A 23,966-nucleotide genomic window follows, 5' to 3' on the forward strand; every position below is an offset into this window, starting at 1 on the left:
CTACCAGACTACAAACTCAATCCAAGAGTTCATTCGTTTAACAAACACACACTGCCTACCAGTTTCACACCAAGAATTATTCCAGGTATTGGGGATGCCTATTTCCTGCCCTCACAGAGCACAGGAAAAAATTCAACAGGTAATTTGCAAGAACAATGATGACAAGGGGTATGTTTTGATCAGGGTTCAGTTAGGCAATGTGAATGGGAAGAGATTTTGTATGAGGAATTCAATGGCTTAGAGAATCATCAGGAAAGCTGGAGAAACAGATCAGACTGTGCTTCTAATAGCTATTCCCAAAAATCATGATGTAGAGCCGAGTTGCTAAGGAGCTGGGGCCCCTGCCACCATTGGGTAGCTGTGGCACAAAGAAGTAGCCTGCTCAGCCCTGGCCGGTTGGCTCAGCGGTGGAGTGTCGGCCTGGCATGCGGGGGACCCGGGTTTGATTCCCGGCCAGGGCACATAGGAGAGGCGCCCATTTGCTTCTCCACCCCCCCCTTCCTCTCTGTCTCTCTCTTCCCCTCCTGCAGCCAAGGCTCCATTGGAACAAAGATGGCCCGGGCGCTGGGGATGGCTCCTTGGCCTCTGCCCCAGGTGCTGGAGTGGCTCTGGTCGCGGCAGAGCTATGCCCCGGAGGGGCAGAGCATCGTCCCCTGGTGGGCAGAGCGTAGCCCCTGGTGGGCGTGCCGGGTGGATCCCGGTCGGGCGCATGCGGGAGTCTGTCTGACTGTCTCTCCCCGTTTCCAGCTTCGGAAAAATACAGAAAAAAAAAAAAAAGTGGCCTGCTCCAGAATTAAGCTGCCCCTGCCATGATCCACACCAGCATTTTGGATGTCCCAGGGCACTTCTGGAGGAAGGGGATGGCCACACATTTAAGACATGGTTAAGTGCAGCTAACTGGCAGAGTCAGTCACACTGGGGATTTTAGTGCAAAGATGTCTGGAAAGTACAGGTTGTTGTTATTGTTATTGTTGATTTTATTACTTATTAAATTTTTTTCCCATTGATTTAAGAGAGGGAGAGAGAGAAAGGGAGGGAGGGAAAAGAAGAGAGAATCATCAACTCATTCCAATCAGTTGTTCCATTTAGTTGTACACTCACTGATGGCTTCTCGTATGTGCCCTGATCAGGGATTGAATCCAAAACCTCTGATGTGCCGGGGTCAATACCTTTATCTATTGAGCCACCCAGCCAGGGCTTTGTTGATTTCAGAGAGAGGGGAGGAGGGAGGGTGAGAGAGGGAGAGAGAGAGAGAAAATCCTTGCATTCATTGGTTGATTCTTATGTGTGCCCTGACCAGGGATTGAACCCGCAACCTTGGCATATTGGGATGAGGCTCTAACCAACTGAGCTATGTATATGGCCAGGATTAGAAAGTATAGTTTTTGATTCTCTACTTCTAGTAAGCTGGACTATAATTTATTATCCAAAGTAGTGTACTTGACAGTGAAAGGAGGCACTATTAATAACATACGAGGACCAGAGGAATAAACCTCCCAGTTTCCTTCAGTGGATGCCTGGTGAACAAGCCCCCCACCATATACAAACACACCATCTACCACAGATCATGACAAGGCAGAGTACAGGAAGCTACAGAGAACAGAGCGGCACAGGTAAACCTACAGTCAGAGGCCAAGGGAGGCCTCTAAAAAGAAACATTATTTCAGCAGAGACTTGAAGGGTGGTAACAGCAAGCCAGGTAAAGGGCTAGAATGGTCCAGGGAGACACAGCTGTTTAGAAAGACTTGGTGAACACTTAGATACAAGAACTTAAAGAGTGCATGTGGCCAGGCGGACATGCGAGGATGTGGAAGGACCAGAGCCAGGAAGGGCCTGCCGGACACAGTAAGGTGGCTGCACCTCATCTGGAGGGCAGTGGAGATCACTTTCAGTACAAATATGATCAGAATTGAGTTTCTGGTATATTCATGTGGCTGCAGTGTGGAGAATGGACTTGAGGCGGGTAAGAACTTCCAGAAGCTGGACACCAGGTGGGAGAACACAGCACCCAGAGTGGTCTCAAGAGCAAGGCTTCCTTCTCCCAGCTTCAACCAGCCTGGGGTGCTCACCCTGCCCTAGGGCTGCTGGCCTCACCATTTTCTGCTAAAGATCTGCACAGGCTCCTCTTTAGCTGCTGCAAGGAGAGAAACAAGCCTCATCACTGTCCTCATACCCCAAAGTATAAGAGTGAGTGTGAAGGACCAACCCACCCCCCACCATATCCTAAATCACAGTGAGACAAGTCTACTCAACTCTCTGTAGCAGGAAGGCCATTTATAAATGCCAACTCCAACACCTTGCAGCAACACTCTGGGGGAGAATTTGCCACCAAGGGCTTCTCACAAGTCTCCCTATGTGCCCTTCATCCCAAAATGGGTATGGAGAAGCCTGAGCTGCGGGCTCACTCTAGAAGGCGGAGGCAAGGCTGGCCCTTCCCACACAGTGGGCTTCAGAAGACAGAGGTTGCTTGGCTTCCCTGGAGCAGTGAGCCTCTCCTCTCTGTACCCAAGGCCAGGCCCCAGGGCAGCTCCACCTCTGCCACCAGCAGCACAACCTGCCCACCTGGCCAAACTACCCCCCCTCCCGGCCTCAGTGCCTTTCTATACCACTCTCTCCCCCTTTACAACCCTCCCATCCTCAGGCCAGCTCAAGTCCTCACTCCGCCTCAAAGACCCTGACCACACCAGCTTCTATGGCTTGAGATACTGAATTCTGTGATGATTTCTCTAGGAACGTGGTTCTCAAAGTGTGGTCCCTGGACCAGCAGCATCACCACCACCTCCTGGGAACTTGGAAGTGCAAATTCTCCGCCCCACCCAAACCTGCTGAATCAGAAACCTGGGGGTGGAGAACAGCAGTTAGTGTTTTAAAACCCCCTCCATGTGATCATGATATACACTGGAGCCTGAGGACCCCTGGTCTCAGAGGAAGACCTACAGCTCTCCTTAGATCTTCAGATCTCTTCACTAGAAAGCGCAAGAGCCACCACTGTGCAGTGGTCACCCCTTCCCACCCAGCACTCAACGTCACTCAACCTACCTGCAGCTTGCTCAACCACGTGCTCAGAAGCACATGGCCAGGCCCCCAGCAGAAAGGCACTGGCTATACCTTAGATTTCTCAGTGACCACATTAATCAGCAGAGCAATAAATAAGCCCTATTCCCATGAGAAAGAGGGTAACTGGGGAAAAGAAAGAAAATATCCAGATTTCCAAATTGGAGTAAGAAAGGTAGCAGGAAAGGGAGAAAAATTGGGTAATCATGTTCCTGAATCATAATTCCTCCACTTTCCCCTCCTACTGTCCAAACTTCCCAAACGGCTTACTTTCTCTGGCCCAAAGTCTCTTAGCAGTCACCATCTGATTAGTGAAGAGAAAGGGCTCCCACAGCCCCTGCTTCCTCACCGTGGGTCTCTGTAAGTGACCAGAATGTTCCTCTTCCTGAGATTCCTGAGAAACCACCGCAGCCCACTGCCTCATGCTACTCACACCTACTGTCACATCCCCTCCAACCCACCCTGCATCACTTGGGGCAAATCACTCTCCTGCTAGAATACCTCCACTCCTCAGTGATGTATGTAAAATACATACATCATAAAATACATCACTCCCCTTAACTCAAAAGCAAAGACTACTTCCTCTGCCTGGTGGTCAAGGGTTCCCTCAACTAGGCTCCTACCACCCTTCAGGCTCGCCTGCCATTACTCTCTTGCCTGGAACCTGGGCTCCATCCAAAATGCCTCACTCCTGCCCCACTGGTCTCCACACAGACCAACAGGACTAGAAAGTCTGATTAATATCTGTGAGAAACATCTGTGAGAAAGCTGAATCTGCATGTGTTCCAGGCACTCTCCCCACAAGTGTGAAGAGCCTGGGTGTTTAAAAAAAAAAAAAAAAAGATGAACTGCAGGAAGCAGCACCATCTCTGATTTGCCCCAAATCTTGCCTCCCTACCACAAGTCCCACCCACCCGAGAAACTCTCACCTTCTTCTGAAACCTACCCCCTCTGTCTCAGAGCAACAGTTCTAATACTTTCAGTTAATTTCCTTGGTTGTTTCCTAACAATCCCAGGAGGCTGGTAGGACCTAAGTAAATACCTGCCACAGGTAAATACAAATGCATACAGAACAGATACACCTCCACCTTCTCCAGAGACAACAGAATAGCTAGGACAGACTTCACCGAAGATGCAGTCTTTAGGGCTATGGCTGTCTTCTCAAAGTTCCTCCTGCCCAAGGTGCAAAGGAAAGCATGAGAACCTGACCCTGTGTCCTCCTGGTCCTCTGCCACTGCCCCGGCCACAGATCTAGAGAGAGGCTGTCAAGAGTACGCACAGATGTCTGACCTGTGGTGGCGCAGTGGATAAAGTGTTGACCTAGAAACACTGAGGTCGCCAGTTCAAATCCCTGGGCTTGCCTGGTCAAGGCACATATGGGAGTTGATGCTTCCTGCTCCTCCTTTCTGTCTGTCTGTCTCTCTATCTCCTCTCTAAAAATGAATAAAAATAAAAATAAAAAAAAGAGTACACACAGATGGGTTCCAGAGCAAAGGCAGCCAGGTTTCTGGTTCCCGTCACACCTGGATACAGAACGAGGCCAGAAAAAGACCCACAAATGCAAAGTTAGCCTTCCTCAAGTTCAAGCACCCCATCAGGGCTGTGTGTACAGCAGCAGCCTCTGGACACACAACTTGTGCCCTCCACTCCCCTGCCTCTTACAAACTGCTGCCTATTAAATAGGGATCAACATTCTCACCAGACTTAAAAGCTCACTGCTCTGGTTAACAACAAGCTCAGGGCAATTGGATAGCCACCGGGGAAGTTTCTGATTTTCATTTGCAACTCAGACAGGCTCTAGTTTGGGTGACTTCCAACCCAAAGAGAGCAAAAAAGAGACAGACATGAGAATTCATACAGCAGCACTTTTCACAATAACAAAAACCTCGCAGGCAACCCAAAAATCTGACAGCAGGAGTGGACTACAGCGATGTTAACCCCAAGTGCTCCTCATTCCTCGTAACCTCCCCAGGAAGATGTGGCAGGAACCATGCTTCACTCCCCGAGGGCAAGAACCCATTTCAGTTTTCCTGGTGACACTGACAGACCACCGGGCCTGTGAATGGAGGCAATGTTGAACTTCTAGTTGAAATGAAATCTCTTAACCAGCTTTATAGGTACCACTGGGCACCTATCCACAATGCCAGAGTTCTTTCTCTCTTTTAAGTGTAATAGATACACATGCAACGTGCCCAAGTCTTAACTATAAAGCTCCGTTAAAGAGTTGTCCCTTTAAAGTACAGATCTGATCAGAGCACTTTCTTTGCTTTAAACTGAGTGAACAGGCCCTGGCCGGTTGGCTCAGTGGTAGAGCGTCGGCCTGGTGTGCGGGAGTCCCGGGTTCGATTCCCGGCCAGGGCACACAGGAGAAGAGCCCATCTGCTTCTCCACCCCTCCCCCTCTCCTTCCTCTGTCTCTCTCTTCCCCTCCCACAGCCGAGGCTCCATTGGAGCAAAGTTTGCCTGGGCGCTGAGGATGGCTCTGTGGCCTCTGCCTCAGGCGCTGGAATGGCTCTGATTGCGGCAGAGCAACACCCCAGATGGGCAGATTATCACCCCCTGGTGGGCATGCCGGGTGGATCCCGGTCGGGCGCATGCAGGAGTCTGTCTGACTGCCTCCCCGTTTCCAGCTTCGGAAAAATACAAAAATAATAATAAAAAATAAATAAATAAAAATAAACTTAAGTGAGTATAAGTGGCTTCCCAATATAAGTGGAATAAGATCTAAACTTCTATATATTTCTGGCCTGTAAATCACTGTTACCTGGTCCTTGCTGACCCCACTGACCTCATTACTGAGCCTTCTCTCAGTGGGATCCAGCCATCCTGCCTTTTTTTCCACACAAGTGCATTCTGACCTCAGGGTCTTTGAACTTGCTGTTCCGATTACCTAAAATGCTCTTTCCTTAGATCTTCCTATCAGGTCTCAGTTCAAATGTCACCTACTCAAAGTGGAGGGCCACTTGGTTTAAAAAAATAAATCCATCAGGGCACAAACAGGAACAGATGTTCCTGTCCCTCTCCCACTCCCTTCCTCTAAAATCAGGAAAATAAACATTTTTTAAAAAAGGAAAAAAAAACCCAATCCCAGTTGCTCAGAATCCCAACACCCTGTTTTATTTTCTTCTTAGCCTATTATCACTATCTGGTCTGTTTTCTTTTGTTTACATATTTAATACCTACCTCCTCCTGCTAGCCCATAAACTCCACGGTAGTGGAGACAGCCTATTTTCCTCCCTGCAGAGTCAGCAGGAGTGACTGCCTACTAGGGAATCTGCTAAAGGATGACTGCTGAACGGGTGTGCTACCTCCCCTGCCCACCTCTCAGGCCGAGTCTCCATGTGCCTTGGTCTCCACCGTCAGTTGAACTACAAGTATCCTCAGGGGGCAGGACCCCTTCCCCTGAAGCTTCACTAGAACTGATGACCCAGAGAACCTGGTCGGGAACTGGGGCATACAACAGAAGGCAGAACCATTTATAAAAAGTTCCGCTGGGTGGGGAAGCAGGAGGAAGGCAGTGGGCGAGGTAGGCACAGGCATACAGCCTCCCTTCCCACAACCCGGAAAGCCAAAGCAGAGGACAGGCAACCATCTGACAATCCTGCCGAAAGTAACACGTTAACTCTTCTCCGCGGCAGGGGCAGGAGAGGAAACCCCAGAAGTACAGGCTTTTTCTAGAATTTCTCAGCTCCTCATGGAAACTCTTGAGTCTTGGTCCCATTGTACACAGCCTCTCAATGTGCCAACTACACACACCCGGGACCACTGGGGGAGCGGCTCAGAAGCCGCTGCCAAGGAGTGGAGCGAGGAGAGCCAAGGTCACAGGCACAGTCTAGCCCACAGAGCTGTGCACACACCATGGTTTACCCATGGTCAAGGCCTCAGCCGTGGGAGGAACCTCTGCACGGTGTCTGCCGGATGCAGGGGCGGCGGACGAGGGAACAGAATCCCTGTTCCTAGGACTGGTCAAGCTACCCAGGGGGCACTGTGGCTGGTGACCGGAATCTGGGGGATGGGTGACTTTTACCTGTTACACCGTTCTGGGAAAGCTGGTGAGAATAGGGGCCGTGGCTTGCTTGCTGCCCCTGGAAACTACCCAGGGCCCTGGTCTCCTAAGAACTCGCCGGGCCTCTCAGATAGAAAGCCTCCAACATCAGGGAACCAGTAGGCACTGAAACACATATAATATACCAATCAACGTTACCTGGCCCTGGGGATGGCAGAGCACAGGACACCCCATCAGTGAACAGAGGAAAAGAAGGAGGGAGGCAGGAAGGGACACCGGCCTGACCACTTCTGGCTCACGTCCCGGGAGGAAAAGCAGGGCCAGCCTGCCCGAAGGTCAACACAGCTCCACCTCACAGGGAAGATGAGAGTCGACGTGGCGCTGGCCTGGAGCCCTCTGGTTTCCAAGAAGGGATGAGTACCCACAGCTCAGACTGCTCCCTGTGATTTACAGGACTCTCTTGACTAACAGGACCACACATATACCACCTTCATCCTCTCAACACAAGCCAACTGTTCAGGCTTCCAGTAAAAGACACAAGGAAAATACACTGGTTTGGGCTTGTCCCCACCCCCCACATCCTTTGGGAAGCAGCCCAGCAATCCTGGGGGTGGTAGGTGGAGGGTGGTAGTGGTAAAGGCCTTTGGGTGAGCTGGCCACCTCCCACCCCGCCCCACCCCTACCAGGCAGCTGGGCATAGGGCAAGGCCCGAAGGGGATCTTCCCCGAAGAAAAGGAATCAGTGAGGTCCAGGAGCAGGTTGGCTAGTGGACAGTCCCTGGCCTACAGGCAGCCATCAACAAATACTAAGACCTTACTACACAATTTGCTAAACTATCCTTCTGAAGATTCAACTAAGAATCCTACTATTTGTGCATAAGAATGCCTGTTTTATAAGATTTGCACCCATGCTGAGGATTAAAACAGTATTCTATCTTTGCCAAACTGGTTTAAAAATCATTCTTATAATTCTCTCAATGTGCATTTCTTGGATGACCAGTGTGGCTCATCACATTTACAGTCTTACTAATATTTATATCTCTTCTGTCACAAATTGCCTCTTATTGTCCTTTGCCCAATTTTTTTTTTTTTTTTTTTTTTTTTTTGGTGACAGAGAGCGAGCGAGCAGATCAGGTCAGACAAAACAGGAAGGGAGAGACATGAGAAGAATTGATTCTTCATTGTAGCACCTTAATTGTTCATTGATTGCTTTCTCATATGTGCCTTGACCAGGGGCCACAACAGAGTGAGGGACCCCTTGCTTGAGCCAGAGACCTTGGGTTTAAGCCAGAGACCATGGGGTCATGTCTATGATCCTGTGCTCAAGCCGGTGACCTCGGGGTCTTGAACCTGGGTCCTCTGCGTTCCAGTCTGACACTCTATCCACTGCGCCACCGCCTGGTCAGGCCCTTTGCCCATTTTTGCTGCTGTACGTTCATCTTTTTTCTTATTGGTGTATGTGAGACTTTACTGTACAAGCTAATAAAATATTAACCTTTTGTCACATATTCAAATAGCTTCCTAATCATTTACCTTTTAATTTTGTTAAATGGTGTTACTGACATTTTAAAAGAGGTAAAGTAAAAAAAACACTTTTCCTTTAAGGTGTCTGTTTTTAGTGCCATGCCTGGAAAATCCTTTCCCACCCCAAAATTATAGAAGTAAATACATATCTGTATTTTCCTGCCTTTAAAACATTTAAATTTCTAATTCACCTAGATTTTAATGCTGGCACAGTGTGAAAAAAGAGAATCTAACTTTTAAAAAAGCCAATTACCTCAATCTTGTCTAATGAAAAGTTGATTTTCCTTATAAACCTCAACTGTGGAGACAATAGAAGGTTAGAAATAGAGGCCAAGTCAAATCTATCCTTTGCAATGAGAGGCCACGGGTGGCTGGTCTTGCCAATGACAGGGATGTGGCATGGTGTGGGTGCCATCTCTTCCACTTCCTCACTCCTGCTCAGAAGTATAGGCTGGCAAGTAACAACTATGAGAACAAAGTTCACTGTGCAAAGGGTGGCAGAGCAGACAGATACAGTGCAGAGAGCCTGGTTCCTACAGGCGTCACTAAGCAGGATCAGGGGCCTCCTACGATGCTTTACCTGCTATCTGCCAACCAGTTCTGGCTAGACGCTGTTATCTGCACCTAAACACTCCTATAACTCACCCATAATCTTTTCTTCCTTAATTGTATAAGAAAGGCTAGGATTTACTGTTGTCAGCCAGGCACTGTACTAAGCAATTTGTTCTCATTATCTCCCTTTATCTTCTCAACGACTCTGTAACACACGTTCTACAGTTCTACAGTACTTTTCTAACTATAAATATCAACGACAGCTTCTGAGTAGAGAAAGACAAATTACCTGTACACATCAGTGAGACACACCCCTATTTCAGAAGCATGAAAGCAACAACAAAAGGCATCTTAGGCCTGGTCAGGTAGCTCAGTTGGTTAGCGTCGTCCTGATACACCAAGGTTGCATGTTCAATCCCCAGTTCTGAGCCCATACAAAAATCAACCAATGAATGCATGAATAAGTGGAACAATAAATTGGTTTCTCTCTCCCTAAAAATCAATAAACAAAAACAATTTTTTAAAATAAAGCATCTTAAAATTCATCAAGTATTTTACAGATGAGGATACTGAGGCTAAGTAGATTTGCTCAAAAATCACACAATTAGTAAGAAATAATACCATGATTGGTTGCTAAATTACTACACCTACTGAGGTCAGCTATAGGATGTTCTTATTTTGTTTCATTTATCTATCATGTCACAATGTCACATTTTTATTTTTAATTTTTTTTCTGAGAAAGCAAGTCCAACTTTTGTTTTGTTTTGCTTTTGGTTATCCTTGTACACTTATTCTCTCAGGGAAAAAAAAAAAACCTTTTAAAATCATTTCATCACTGGATCAGGCAGTGGCGCAGTGGACAGAGCATCAGACTTGGGATGCGGAGGACCCAAGTTCGAAACCCCGAGGTCGCCAGCTTGAGCGCAGGCAATCTGGCTTGAGCAAGGCTCACCAGCTTGAACCCAAGATTGCTGGCTTCAGCAAGGGGTCACTCGGTCTGCTGTGGCCCCCAGTCAAGGCACATGAGAAAGGAATCAATGAACAACTAAGGTGCCGCAACAAAGAATTGATGCCTCTCATCTCTCTCCTTTCCTGTCTGTCTGTCCCTATCTGTCCCCCTATCTGTCTCTGTCACAAAAAGAAAAAACAAATCATTTCATTAAGTCCCAATACTTCACTTTGGAAATTCATCCCATAGAAGTTATCTTGAACGGGGAGCTCAGCTCTAAGGAATCTATGGAAGTGTAGGTATGGTAAGAAGTCTACTGAGTGCCAGGGAAAAAGGCAACGAACAAAAACAGATCCCTCCCCTGATGGAGTGTGCATTCTCAGTGCTCCTCACAGTGAGATGCACGACAGAAGGGGACTGCTGAGGTAAGGTAACTCATACAACTAACTGTTTGAACACAGAGTAATAAGAGTTTGGGCTCTGAGTGAGACAGACCCCCATGTGAATCCCGAATTTGCACTAACTTCAAGGCTTGACTCAAGTCATGACGGCAAGACTTGTTTTCCTAACTTAGAAAAACAAAGCTACTAATAGTCATTCCTCGCAGCAGTTAAGAAAATTAAATGAGGCCCTGGCTGGTGACTCAGTGGATAGAGTGTTGGCCTGGCGTATGGAATCCTGGGTTCAATTCCCCGTCAGGGCACACAGGAGAAGTAACCATCTGCTTCTCTTCCCCTCCCTCCTCCCCTCCTCTCTCTCTTCCCCTCCCGCAGCCAGTGGCTTGATTAGTCAGGGCACATCGACCTCAGGCACTGAGCATAGCTAGGTTGATTCAAGCATCAGCCCTAGACAGGGGTTGCTGGGTGGATCCTGCTTGGGGTGCAAGAGGGAATCTGTTTCACGATCTCACCTCCTGTCACTTAAGAAAAAAGAAAAAGAAAATTAAATGAGATACATAATATAAATAACACAACATTTGATGTACAGTTAATACCTCAACAAGTACTGGCTATTTGGGAGAAGAATGACAAGGAAAGATGTACATTGTTAACTGCAAAACAAGAGCTTACCACGCTCTATGTACAGAGATCATCTTTCCTTAAAATGTATACACTCACAGGAAAAAATTAAAACCATAACAAACTGTTAAATCTGCTGGTGGGTTTAATGGTAACTTATCTTTCTGTTCATCTGTATTTTCTATAATGTAATGTTAATTTTTTAGTCCAATTAGGAAAGGGGAAAGGCTTAATGATGACTGAGTAGGAAGGCTTATTTCTCCCAAGAGCTTCACATAGAGTCTAGAGGTGGACTCCAGTACTAAACTGGCCGCCCAGCAAGCAGAGCCTCACCTTGGTTGTTCTGAATCAGAGCTTCCTGGGTGAGATCTAGTATTTATACATCTAGTTCTGACAGATCAACCTTGCCCTCGTGGGCACTAGTCTGACACTGAAGAACTGCTGGACTAGACTTGGACCACCTATGACATTCTCTGATTTATTTGAACTCTTTGAAGTTAGCTCTAACTTTCCCGCAAGTGGGGACCACCCTCACTGCCCTGCCCAGCCTACAGGGACACTAACACTTGGCACGAGTGCCCAGCAGAGGCAACCTGTTGGTATTGCAGAGTATCTGCATGCTAAGAATGCAGGGCCTCTGAAGCCAGCTTTATCATTTACACTTCCTGTGTCCCAGATCTGTGTCAACATGAGGGGAACAGAGGGCCTGAGGCTGGCCCTTGGAACAGAAGCCAGGCTGCTTTCTGTCGTAGGTTTAAAAAGAGATCTCTCTTTCCTGTGCAGTTCAGTGAACCACAGTTTACAAAGAACATCAACCCACTCCCATCCTGAGTGCACGGGGTTGAATAACATCTCTCCAAATCCATGTCCACCCAAAACTGCAGAATGTGACCTTTTTGGAAATAGGCTCTTTGCAGATAAAACTATATAGTTAAGATACCAATGACTGACTGGTATCTTTACATGAGAAAGGACAAGAACTGGACACAGACACAGAGAAGGCCTTGTGAAGAGAAAGGCAGATATTGGAGTAATGTTGTCACAAGCTTAGGAACACCTGGAGCCACTAGAAGCTGAAAGAAGGAAGGATCCTTTTATAGAGCTTTCAGGGGAAATGTGGCCCTGCTGACACCTTGATTTTGAACATCTGGTCTCCAGAAATATGAGAGAATAAATTTCTATTGTTTTAAGCCAACAAGTTTGCGACAGTTTGTTAGAGCAGCCCTAGGAAACTAAGGGAATGAGGCCTTTGAGCTCAGGCACTCTTGCTACGGTTGGCAGAATTCTAAGACGACCGCCAATGACCCTCACCCTTGTGTGCAAGCAGGCCCTGTAAATATGAGACATCAGTCCTGTTATTGTTACATTATCTAGCAAAAGGAGTTTCACCAGCCTGACCTGTGGTGGCGCAGTGGGATAAAGCATAGACTGAGGTTGCCGGTTCGAAACCCCAGGCTTGCCTGGTAAGGCACATTATGGGAGTTGATGCTTCCTGCTCCTCCCCCTTCTCTCTCTCTCTCCTTTCCCTCTCTCTCCTCTCTGAAAATTGAATAAAGTCTTTAAAAAAATAAATAAATAAATAAATAAAAAGGAGTTTCACTGGTGTTAGCTGACCAACTCAGTTGACCTTAAGATAGGAAAATGATCCTGTACGGGCCTGAACTCATCAGGTGAACCCTTAAAAGGGACAGGTTGTGCCTGACCAGGTGGTGGCGCAGTGGATACAGCGTCAGACTGGGATGCAGAGGACCCAGGTTCGAGACCCCAAGGTCACCAGCTTGAGCACGGTCTCATCTGGTTTGAGCAAAAAGCTCACTAGCTTGGACTCAAGGTTGCTAGCTGGAGCAAGGGGTTACTCAGTCTGCTGAAGGCCCGCGGTCAAGGCACATATGAGAAAGCAATCAATGAACAACTAAGGTGTTGCAACGCGCAACACCTGATTGATGCTTCTCATCTCTCCGTTCCTGTCTATCCATCTCTGACTCTCTCTCTCTCTCTCTGTTAAAAAAACAACAACAAAAAAAACAACTCTTAGAAAAAAAAAAAAAAGGGACAGGTTGCTCCTAGCAAAAGGGATCTGAAGAATGAGAAGGATTCAACATGGAAGAGAGAGTAACTTTTCCAGTATGTAAGTCCAGCAGACACCAATTTAACCAAGTGACCCAGGAACACATCACCAGTAATGCGGCATATTGACATCCTGAACACCCTGATCAGATGCTCTGAAAAGGATGCAACATCGTTTTCATGGTATTCTTGCCAAAAGAGCATGACCTCATTCTAAGAAAGATAGAGGGACTGTTAGAGATGGGAGAAGACAAAAGAGAAATAATAATTAAATGCAGTGGGGGACAATGGATCAGATCCTTGAACAGAAAAAGGATATTCATGAAAATGCTGCTGAACCTGAACTAAGGCCTGTGGCTTAGTGAGTGTGCCAATGTTGATTTCCTGTTTTTGGTAACTGTCCTATGGGGTGAGGGATAAAAGGGCACTCTGCTATATTTTTTATAACTTTTCTTTTTGTTTGTTTGTTTGTTTTATATTTTTCTGAAGTTAGAAACGGGAGGCAGTCAGACATATTCCCGCATGCGCCTGACCAGGATCCACCCGGCACGCCCACCAGGGGGCGATGCTCTGCCCATCTGGGGCGTTGCTCTGTTGCAACCAGAGCCATTCTAGTGCCTGAGGCAGAGGCCATAGAGCCATCCTCAGCGCCCGGGCCAACTTTGCTCCAATGGAGCCTTGGCTGCGGGAGGGGAAGAGAGAGACAGAGAGGAAGGAGAGGGGGAGGGGTGGAGAAGCAGATGGGCGCTTCTCTTGTGTGCCCTGGCCGGGAATCGAACCTGGGACTCCTGCACACCAGGCCGACACTCTACCACTGAGCCAAACAGCCAGGGCCATAACTTTTCTTTAAGTCTATAAAACTGGTCCAAAATGAAAATTTTAAAATAAAAGGAAATGGTTGAGTAAATTAACGGAGGCTTGCCTCGGAGCTGAAGGCTAATAGGCGTTCTCCCTTGCTCCTTTATCCTCATCTCTACAGTAAGTATGCATTACTTTTGATGGCCAGAAGCAGGCGTGAGTGGACGGTGCAAAGGGTGCTGGTGTGCGGCCATGGAGCTGCTCTAGGCCAGGGCAGGCTGGACTGAGACAGAGGGTCGCTGCAGCACAGCGGTAAGTCTGATGTGGAAACAGAAACTATGGTACCTTAGACCCCCGAGCTCTGTAAAGTCGCTGAACCCGACCTAACTTTCTAGCCTTATCACTTGTCCCCATACCAGCCACTCTGGCCTATGTTGACCACCCCTGCCCCAAGAATATACATCTTTGTGTCGCTTGTTAGTTCACACAAGTTTCTTTGCCAGGACTCCTCTTCTTTCTCTTTCCCTTTCTTCCTAGTTTTCAAAACTTGGCTTAATTCCCCTTCCAGGAAGCCTTCTCAGACCATTCCTGCCTCAGTCACCTACCCTCCTCGGGCCTCCATAAGCATCTCTCGTCTGTCGCGCTCATTGGAGCTTAAGGAATGCCACGAGATAGCCTGTAACTGTGTGTATTCAGCTCACCTCCACACAGATTTTACAAGCATCTCTGGAAGAGAGACAGTGTTCTGCCTGTCCTCAAGGAATGGAAGCTCTTAGCTCAACATCATGGGCTTGGACCATCGCCTCCACTCCTCCTGTGCATCCCTGTACCACACAGGTCCCTCTGCTGCCACAAGCTGAGAATTTATTTATTTTTACTTTAAAAAACATTTTATTTATTAATTTTAGAGAGAGAAGAAGGGAGAGGAGGAAAGAAGGGGAAAGAGCAAGACAGAGAGAGAGAGAGAGAGAAAAACACTGACTGTTCCTCCTTCAAGTCATGCATTCATTGTTTGATTCTTGTGTGTCCTGACTGGGGATCGAACCCACAACCTTGGCTCATCAGGACAATGCTCCAACCAACTGAGCTACTTGGCCAACGCCACAAGCTGAGGATTTATTAACCAGGAGTCTATTGTGTCTATCCCCAAAACTCTTTATGCCACTTCTATTTATTCTTATGATTACAATTAAATAGTAACTAAAATATAAATTGCAGAAAGGGTTATTTACTTACTTATTTTAGAGAGAGAAAAAGTGGGAGAGAGGCATCAATTTACTGTTCCACTCACCCATGGACTCACTGGTTGACTCCTGCATGTGCCCCAGCCAGGGACAGAACCTGCAACCCTGGCACTTATTTTGTTCCCAAGATTTCAACTGAGTATTTACGATCAAACTTACATCGGACCTACTATAACTTATTATCTAACAAATAATTATTTGAAATCCTGAAGCTCTGCAAAAGTATACTTTACTTCAGAAAATTTTCATAAAAATATGCTTTTTTTTTGACAGAGACAGAAAGAGTCAGAGAGAGGGACAGACAGGAAGGGAGAGAGATGAGAAGCATCAATTCTTCATTGCAGCACCTTACTTGTTCATTGACTGCTTCCTCATACGTACCTTGACGAGGGGGGGGGCTACAGCAGAGCGAGTGACCCCTTGATCAAGACAGCGACCTTGGGCTCAAGCCAGCAACCTTTGGGCTTAAGCCAGCGACCATAGGGTCATGTCTATGATCCCACCCTCAAGCAAGCAAAGCCATGCTCAAGTCGGATGAGCCTGCACTCAAGCCGGCAACCTCGGGGTTTTGAACGTAGGTCCTCCTCGTCCCAGCCCAACACTCTATCCACTGTGTCACTGTCTGGTCAGACAAACTATGCTTTTTATGTTCATGTGTAATGACCTTATTTTTGTTATTTTAAATGAATGAATAACTATTTTTATATTTGTTTTCATTTTTAGCATAGTAAGTATCAATAAGTATAGCCACATAAGCAAAAGACAGTCTTAAGGAATTCTAGGATCAGTAAGTTTAAGAATTGCTCACCTAGAAAAATGTGTTACAAATTTTAAAAAAAGGATTAAATTAGGTGTGTCCATTAAAAAAGTAGGATTTTGCATGTGAACTGGTTTGCAAATGTTTTTTTAATTCTTGCTTTATGTATTTATTTTCCTGAAGTGAGAAGCAGGGAGGTGGAGGCAGAGGCAAACTCCCCATGCACCCAACTAGGATCCACCCAGCATGCCCACCAGGGGGCGATGCTCTGCCCATCTGGGGCGTTGCTCTGTTGCAACCAGAGCCATTCTAGCGCCTGAGGCAGAAGCCACAGAATCATCCTAAGCACCAGAGGCCAATTTTGATGCAATGGAGCCGTGGCTGCCTGTGGGAGGGGAAGAGAGAGATAAAAAGGAAAAAGAGGGAGGAAGGGTGGTGAAGCAGATGGGCGTGCTTCTCCTGTGCACCCTGGCTGGGAATCAAACCTAGGACTTCCCTACGCCAGGCGGATGCTCCACCACTGAGCCAACCAGCCAGGGCCCTTGCTTTATTTTTTTTAATGAAAACTAATTAACAGATGTATAAATCTTTTCCCCAGCAATTATACTTTTGAAGATTTCTTCTATTTTACATATGTAGGAAATGCCATTTGTACAGTTTTACATGCAGCATTGTACCTAATGACAAAATACAGGAAACAACCCCAGCTGGGGAGAGGGAAGCAACAGTCACTGGTTAAAAATGTACTGTACTTCCGTACTCTGGAGTACTGTGCAGTTATAATAAAAGAATTATACAAGGATTCTATGTGCTGATATGGAAAGATCTAATATAGTTAGTGGGTGAAAAATACAAGATGCTAAACAATGTATCTAAAATGCAAACTTGTAACATTTATAAGATGTTTCCTTGAATACTGAACATGTATGTGACTTTTTAAACTGTTTTTTAGTCTTTTGATTTTTTTTTCTTCTTTTCCAAGTGAGAAGAGGGAAGATAGAGAGACAGACTCCTGCATGTGCCCTGACCGGGATCCACCCGGCAACCAGCAACCCCTGTCTGGAGCCTATGCTCTGCCCATCTGGGCTCATGCTTACAACTGAGGTATTTTTGTGCCTGAGGCAGAGGCTCCACAGAGCCATCCTCAGCACCTGAGGTCAATGCACTAGAACCAATTGAGCTTTGGCTGCAGGAGAGAAAGAGAGGAAGAGAGGATGAGAGGGAGGGAGGGAGGGAGGGAAGGAGGGAGGGAGCGAGGGAGACAAGGAAGGAAGGAGGGAAAGAGAGAGGGAGAGAGAGAGGGAGACAGAAAAAGGGGGAGAGGGAGGGAGGTAGAGAAGTAGAGAGGGAGAGAGGGAGGGAGAGGGGGAGGGAGAGGGAGGGAAGAAGAGAGAGGGAGGGAGGAAAAGAAGGAGGGAGGAAAAGAGGGAGAGAGGAAGAGAAGGAGAGAGGAAAGAGAAGGGAGGAAGGGAGGGAGGGAGGGAGGTGGGAGGAAGGGAAGGAGGGAGGGAGGGAAGGAGGGAGGGAAGAAAAAGTGAAAAAGCAGATGGTCACTTTTCCTATGTGCCCTGACCGGGAATCGAACCTGGGATATCCATACACTGGGCCAATGCTCTACCACCGAGCCAACCAGCCAGAGCCAGCCTTTTGATTTTTGAGCTATGTGACTATATGGCCTAATAAAAATATTTAATTAAAAAAAAAAAGATGAGAAATTGCAGGTGGTACATATAGTACGATTTCTATATACAAATAATTTGCAAGTCTCATTAAGGGATCTAGAGACCCACCCAAAAAAAGCCTTGATCCTAAATCAAAGTTTTGGTAAATAAAAATACATGCACATGTTTTTAAAGTAAAACATGTTTAAAACATGGACTTTTTTGTGTGTGGCAGAGACGGAGAGAGTCAGAGAGAGGGACAGATAGGGACAGACAGAGAGGAAGGGAGAGATATGAGAAACATCAAGTCTCTGTTGCGGCTCCTTAGTTGTTCATTGATTGCTTTCTCATATGTGCCTTGACTGTGGGCCTTCAGCAGATCGAGTAACCCCTTGCTCGAGCCAACGACCTTGGGCTCAAACTGGTGAGCTTTTGCTCAAACCAGATGAGCTCGCGCTCAAGATGGCGACCTCGGGGTCTCGAACCGGGGTCTTCTGCATCCCAGTCCGACACTCTATCCACTGTGTCACCACCTGGTCAGGCAAACATGGACTTTTTTTATTCCCAACTTCTGGTTAACTTTTTTTATTAACTACCAGTACTAAATGAATTGACAAAGAGCTCCCCGGAACCCACTGATAATAAATTCAGGACAGTCACCTTCTCATTCCAGCCCGATTCTCCTGGGTCTAATAATGATGGAGAAAGGTTAAGAGGCCTGAGAACGCAGTCATATCTCCAGCTTCCAAGGCAGGAAATCTGGTTTCCCATGGTTGGTCATACCAAGCTCTCTCAGGTAGATTCTATGGCTGCCCCTCCTCCCCTCTTTGCAGAAGTCCCAGAGGGCTCACAGAGGGCTCTGCCTCTAGATCTCAGCTGGGCCTGACAAAGGGTCCCCTCTGGGAACATTGACAGCTACAGTAAGAGTGGAGGTGAGGCAGCCTGGCTTGGAGACCTTGCGGTGAGCCTGCCCTGCTTATCCCCCGGGAGCGCGCACGGGGCCGGCAGACTCTGGACTCCTTATCTGCTGGCACTCTGCCAGCCTCAAGGTCAGAGAAGTCCTTTCTAGACATCTAGTGAATCCTGGCTGGAGTCCTGCAGCATGGCCCTTCCTCACCTACTCCCCACTCCCCACCCTTCCATGTGCCCAGGGAGTCTGGAAAGAGAAAGAAGTAAAGGACTTCTCTAGGAGAAACTTCTCTCCACACAGGCAAACCCCACCCCCACCCCCCAAATGAACACAGAGACAACTAGCTCCTTCCTCTTCACATTTTCAAGGAAAAGACTAGAACTGCCAGCAATTTCATCTTCACATTTATGAACAAAAATGGAGCCTTCCTTTGGTCTTTGTTACTGAGCCTCTTGGCAGTAAGCAGTGCAACTCGGGACACCCATTAATATCTCTAGATCAAACTTCTTCAGCTGTAAAACAAAGAGGTCCCCAAATCCCTCCAGTTCAACATCTCAGAGTCTGTGGTTCTGCAAAATGCCTGAGCATGACTGTGTTCAGGCATCGAGTGCAAACAGGCTGAATAATTTTGGCAGAGTGGCAAGAAGGCCCCAATTCCCAGACATATGCAAACTATTCACAGCACTAGTACTTAGATCCCAAGAGCCTGAAAATACTGGACACAGATAGAGGTTCCTCCTGGAACAGAGTAGGTATGATCAGGTAAGGAAAGATAGAAGTGGGAAGGGTTTGAAAACAGGACCAGTCCAGTGACTGATATAAACTGTGTGCAGTCAAGTCCTTCCTGCCTTTTTATCAGCCCCAAAGAGGAACATTTTCATTACCAGAACAAATCAGAGTAGCTTCCAAAACTTAACGGTGAGAAATACAACTCTTTTCCCTTTGCCCAGTGAATCCGTGGGACAATCCCTGGCAGGCCACAGAAAAGAAGTCTACCCAGAAAGTCAGGGAAATTGCACCCTTGTCCCCAAGGAGGAGATGAACCAACCTTAAATCAGTGCTCATCCCACTCCTACATAATCCAACCCACCTATCAGCTTCTGGTACCCTGAAATAACCCAGTGGATCACAAAGATTATGATAACAAGAAGGAGAAGACCTCTACTGTGTTCCAAGCACAATCACAAGGTGCTTTATGGTGGTGAGAACAGGCCCCCAAAGATGAAGTCTTTCTCTATGGTCGGCAGTACTGGGACCAGGATGGGAACACAAGTGCATCTGGCTCAAAAGCCCAGCATTCTCCAGCCACCTGACACCACCTTTAGCAGAGTGCTGTTCTCCCTGAACTTCACTAAACACAGTAGGGCTTCTTTTGTGCTGCCAACTCATTCTTCACATACAGATGCTCTTTCTGCCCAACAAGAGTATGCCGGAACCCCTCTTTGCATTCAGCAGCGGCCAGTACAGAGCCAACCACAGACCAGGCCCTGTGACTAATCTATATACTAAGGGACAAATGACTACTCTAAATTATGGAGCTTCTTCTTGCCTAAATAACAAGGCCAATTATTCTGTGTTCGGTGCCCTTGAGTCAACTTGCAGACCAATGGAAGGGAGAACAGTACAAGTCTATCTTCTGGTTTCCACACAATTTATGAAAAACTCACCTCTGAGTCTCCAACAGGAAACAGAGTATATGGTTTTTAATCCCAGCTGCTAAAAGTTACGATTCTGGACATTCTTTCCTCTTGCTTCACCAAGCTCCTCAGAGTTTTTACGGTTCTTGTTTCAAGAGGTTAGGATTAATGGTAAGAGACCATAGATCTAGTCTGACCTTAGTACTCACCCCCCTGGGACAGAGGCCAGGGTAGCCAGGCCAGTCCTCACTAAACACTATCATCACCACTTACCAGCAGCCTACCCTGCTAGCCTGGGTTTCTTATGGAAGAGTGACTAAAGACAAACCCTAGCTCAGAGGGCAGGCTCCAGGAGGAAGGGTCAGGTCAAAGCTGCTCCTGCCCCCACAGTTCCTCGTTCTCTCAGCGATCATGCTTACACAGTCCTCTTGAACACTCAGGCCCTTGCAAACACTAGATCCTCAATACTGTAGCCACGATACAGAGCTGAGAAAATTTTCTTGGCTTAATTTGGACCTTAGGATCACATGGTGAAACTGCTTGAATGGCTATTTGGTCCTCTTGCCCTAACCCACCAAGAGAGGGCAGCCTAAACCAGACCACCTAAATTGGTCAGTACCAACCAAAAATAGCTAAAAAGCCATGCCCATGGGGCAGGCCAGGTCCGAGTTAGCGTGATCCCTCCTTGGCCATTCACCATCTGGGATGAGGGACACAGTAGCTAAAAAACAAAGTCTGGACACCAGTACCCCATCCGGGACGCCCCAAGAGTTGCCTACCAGATTTGCCAACCTATTCCAGACTTTCTCTGTCTTCGAGTCGGGTTAGTTCCTGGAAGTCTCCCTGAGCCAGCAGCGTGGGTTTCCAGGTTCTGGGAACCTTCTCAGCCTCCCCCATCCCGCACTCTCCAGCCACCGCACCGCACCGCACCGCAGCCGAGACCTCCCTTTCTCTACTAGTAACCTCATGAGGGCACTTAGGCCAGGTGTCGCCTCCATCCAGCGTACGGGCCGTGTACGAGTCCTCCGAAGACGGCGCGGTTTCAGCCCGAGGATTCTGCAGTCCGGCTCCAGGTCATCCGCACACCGGGCCCTCCCCCCGACCCGGTGACCCGAGCAGATCCTCCGCGCGCCGCCGCATCCCCGGGGCACGGCGCGGCCCCGCCCGAACGACCTCCCCTCCTCACCTGCAGCTGGGGGCGCAAGCCACACCGGGCCCGCGCAAACTCACAAGCCAGGCGTTCGGACGGCCGGTAGCGGCAGCGGCGACGACAGCCACAGCACCAGCTCTGTCCCTGCGACCGCGCAAGCACACCGCGTGCCCTCGCCCCCCTGCCTGCGTCCGTCCCCGCCACGCCGCGCATGCCCGGCTATATACCCTGCGCGTCAGCCCGCCCCGCTCCGCCCCACCCTGCGCTCCCCGGCCTGCCACGTGGGGCCCCTGCGGGCGGGGGCGGGGAGGGGTACGTGCTGGAGCTACCGCCCGCTGCTGCCGGCTAGGCTAGACCCGGGGCCACGCTCGGCTTGCCCTGGGCGCCCTCCTGCTTCTCGAGGATCCGAGCTGAGACCCTGGCTCACCGAGATCCTAGCTCAAATTGTGGCTCGATCCGAGTCATCTAACCGGTCGGCGAATTACATGCTTCATTCACTGAGGCCACACGGGCTCCTCCTTCCCCTGGAAACCTCCCGTTAAGATTTACCCCCCCACACACACCGCTTATGTGGGATGCTCTCACAACCTGCCCTACATCCCCAAGGAGTAAGACTGCTCCGCACCTCACATGTAGGTGTACATTTTAACACATCTGATTACTTATGAAAAGGTTCTCTCTTCCTTCCCAATTCAGTTCTGAAATATACCGTAGAAGGGGAGGCACCCAGACGATGTTTCTTCTGAAATTTCCCACCAGCCAAAAGTACAAAAAATTCTTGTTTACATTACAGATTACACATTAAACTCACTTTTCGAACTAGATGTCACATCACTCCCCCAAATGAGGCTAGAGCCCAAAGCTGGGAGAAATGTTATTTTTGGTTTGCGGACTGTTGTAGGAATCTATACCATGTGGGATAGTCCCATTGAGATGGATATCAGGCCTGGGAAATGCTACTTTCTTGAGAAAATAAGCGACCCATTAAGCTCTCATTGTTCTGTTCTGCCAGACATCACTATTATTTCCTGTACAGCTAAGTCAGTTGCCAAGAGGACCAAAAAGAAGGGCTTTTTGGCAGAATTGTAGCTAGTTCGTACCTATGTCCCTGTTCTATCTAGCTCAGTGACTGGTGCCCAGCTACGCTGTGTCTTTGTGCATTTGCCTAGGGAAGGGAGAGGACTCCCACAACGACAGTAGTAATGGAAAGGAAAGCAGACGATCTCTGGGGCAGTTGACAGGAAGAATTCAAGGCTAAGTGGCAGTTTGCCCCTCAGGACTGGGTAGAGGGAGAAAGAGAAAGAATGCACTGAAGCAAAGCCAGAACAGATTGTTTAGGCTGCTCTTGACTGGCTAGGCCCTGGGTTTTTCTCAAATTCAATTATCCTCACCTAACAATTACAGTTCTCCAGTTGAGTAAGGGATGGGGTGATGTTACTCTCATTTTCCAAGCGATTTCAAAATAATATCTCTTGCAGAATTTCCCTCTGAGCTCTGTCATCTTTGTAATAACCCTTTATATTTGTGTTTCTTGATTAAATGTGGAGTATTTTTCAGACATTATGTCATCTATCTGGGATTCTTAATCCTATCTCCCATGGGTCTGTCAGAAATGGTCCAGTCTTGACCACTCCTTCCTGTCCTTGAAGTTCTGGGAAAAGGTATGAGAAACTCAGCAGAGATTAAAATAAGCATGCTTCTAACACAGACAGCTCTGAAAAGTATGAAGGCCATAAATACATATCACAAAGGGTGTGAATCTCTTCTGAAAACTAAGGTCCCAAAGCAATCCCATGGCTTTTTCAAGTCAGGTGTCAGTCAATACTACGCACAATGGAAAAAGGCACCTGTCAGAGAGACAGGAAGGGAGGCAGGACAGGACACCCACTACAGAGCCTACGCACTTATTTGCAACCAGAGGAAGGGCAGAGCTGCCAAAGTCCACCAAAGCTGATAAGCTATCAGTAATCCATTAGGGGAATACAATTAATTATTAACACAGCTTGAAATCAAAAGGTCTTGACTCTCCATATCTACCCCCACAAAATTCTGTAGGTCTACCCTCAGACCATCCTTGTTGCTGAGTACTCAGTCTTTCATAACTAGTGCAGGGTTTGAGATCCTAATTCTATCTTTCTGTCTACCTAAGATGCCCCTTTTCCCTCTAATTACCCCATCTCCACTTGTCAAAATGCTAACTCTTCAAAGCTACCTCCCTTCAGAAGGCTTCTTCATTTTTCTGAAGTATTATTTGATCTGCCCCTTCAAATGTTTTTGACTGTAGCCATATTTTTAAAAAATATTTTATACTGCAACTCCAGCACAATAGAGCAAATGATAATTTTACAAAATTTCCTTGTATGTGCAATATACTATCTTATATTCTATTTCAATTTTTTAAAAAGTGGTAACAAACCCACTAAATTGATTTCCTGACCCATTATTGGGTCAACAGAATTAAAACATTTTATATGGTTTAGGATACTTTCATTTTCACCTTAAAAATCATTTCATTTCTATCCCTTACTTATTAGATCTTTATCTTGTCTTGATTACCAAAGATTTCTGTATTGTGAATGAACAAGAGACCACATGCAGCCCTGGCCAGTTGGCTCAGTGGTAGAGCATCGGCCTGGCGTG

The 23,966-nt window shown here is 47.5% G+C and overlaps 1 protein-coding gene and 1 non-coding gene across 6 annotated transcripts in view; one reads left to right on the top strand and one right to left on the bottom strand.

The window, feature by feature from the left end:
- Nucleotides 1–21,549, bottom strand: part of SLC39A14 (solute carrier family 39 member 14) — a 54,298-nt gene extending 32,749 nt beyond the window's left edge. For 2 of the 5 annotated variants that reach the window (XM_066267599.1, XM_066267595.1), the window contains exon 1: nucleotides 21,363–21,548. The gene's annotated coding sequence lies outside the window, so the exon portion shown is untranslated. Of the gene's footprint in view, nucleotides 1–7,080; nucleotides 7,225–9,423; nucleotides 9,627–21,139; nucleotides 21,280–21,362 lie in introns of those variants that run through there. The other 3 variants (XM_066267614.1, XM_066267606.1, XM_066267625.1) reach the window with 3 other exon arrangements.
- On the top strand, nucleotides 5,340–5,415 carry TRNAT-GGU (transfer RNA threonine (anticodon GGU)). Its single transcript has one exon. It is a non-coding gene; the product is annotated as a tRNA-Thr (tRNA).
- Nucleotides 21,550–23,966: the final 2,417 nt, after the last annotated feature.

The sequence above is a fragment of the Saccopteryx bilineata genome, chromosome 1 (genome assembly GCF_036850765.1).
Source record: "Saccopteryx bilineata isolate mSacBil1 chromosome 1, mSacBil1_pri_phased_curated, whole genome shotgun sequence".
In the NCBI taxonomy this organism is placed as follows: Eukaryota; Metazoa; Chordata; class Mammalia; order Chiroptera; family Emballonuridae; genus Saccopteryx; species Saccopteryx bilineata.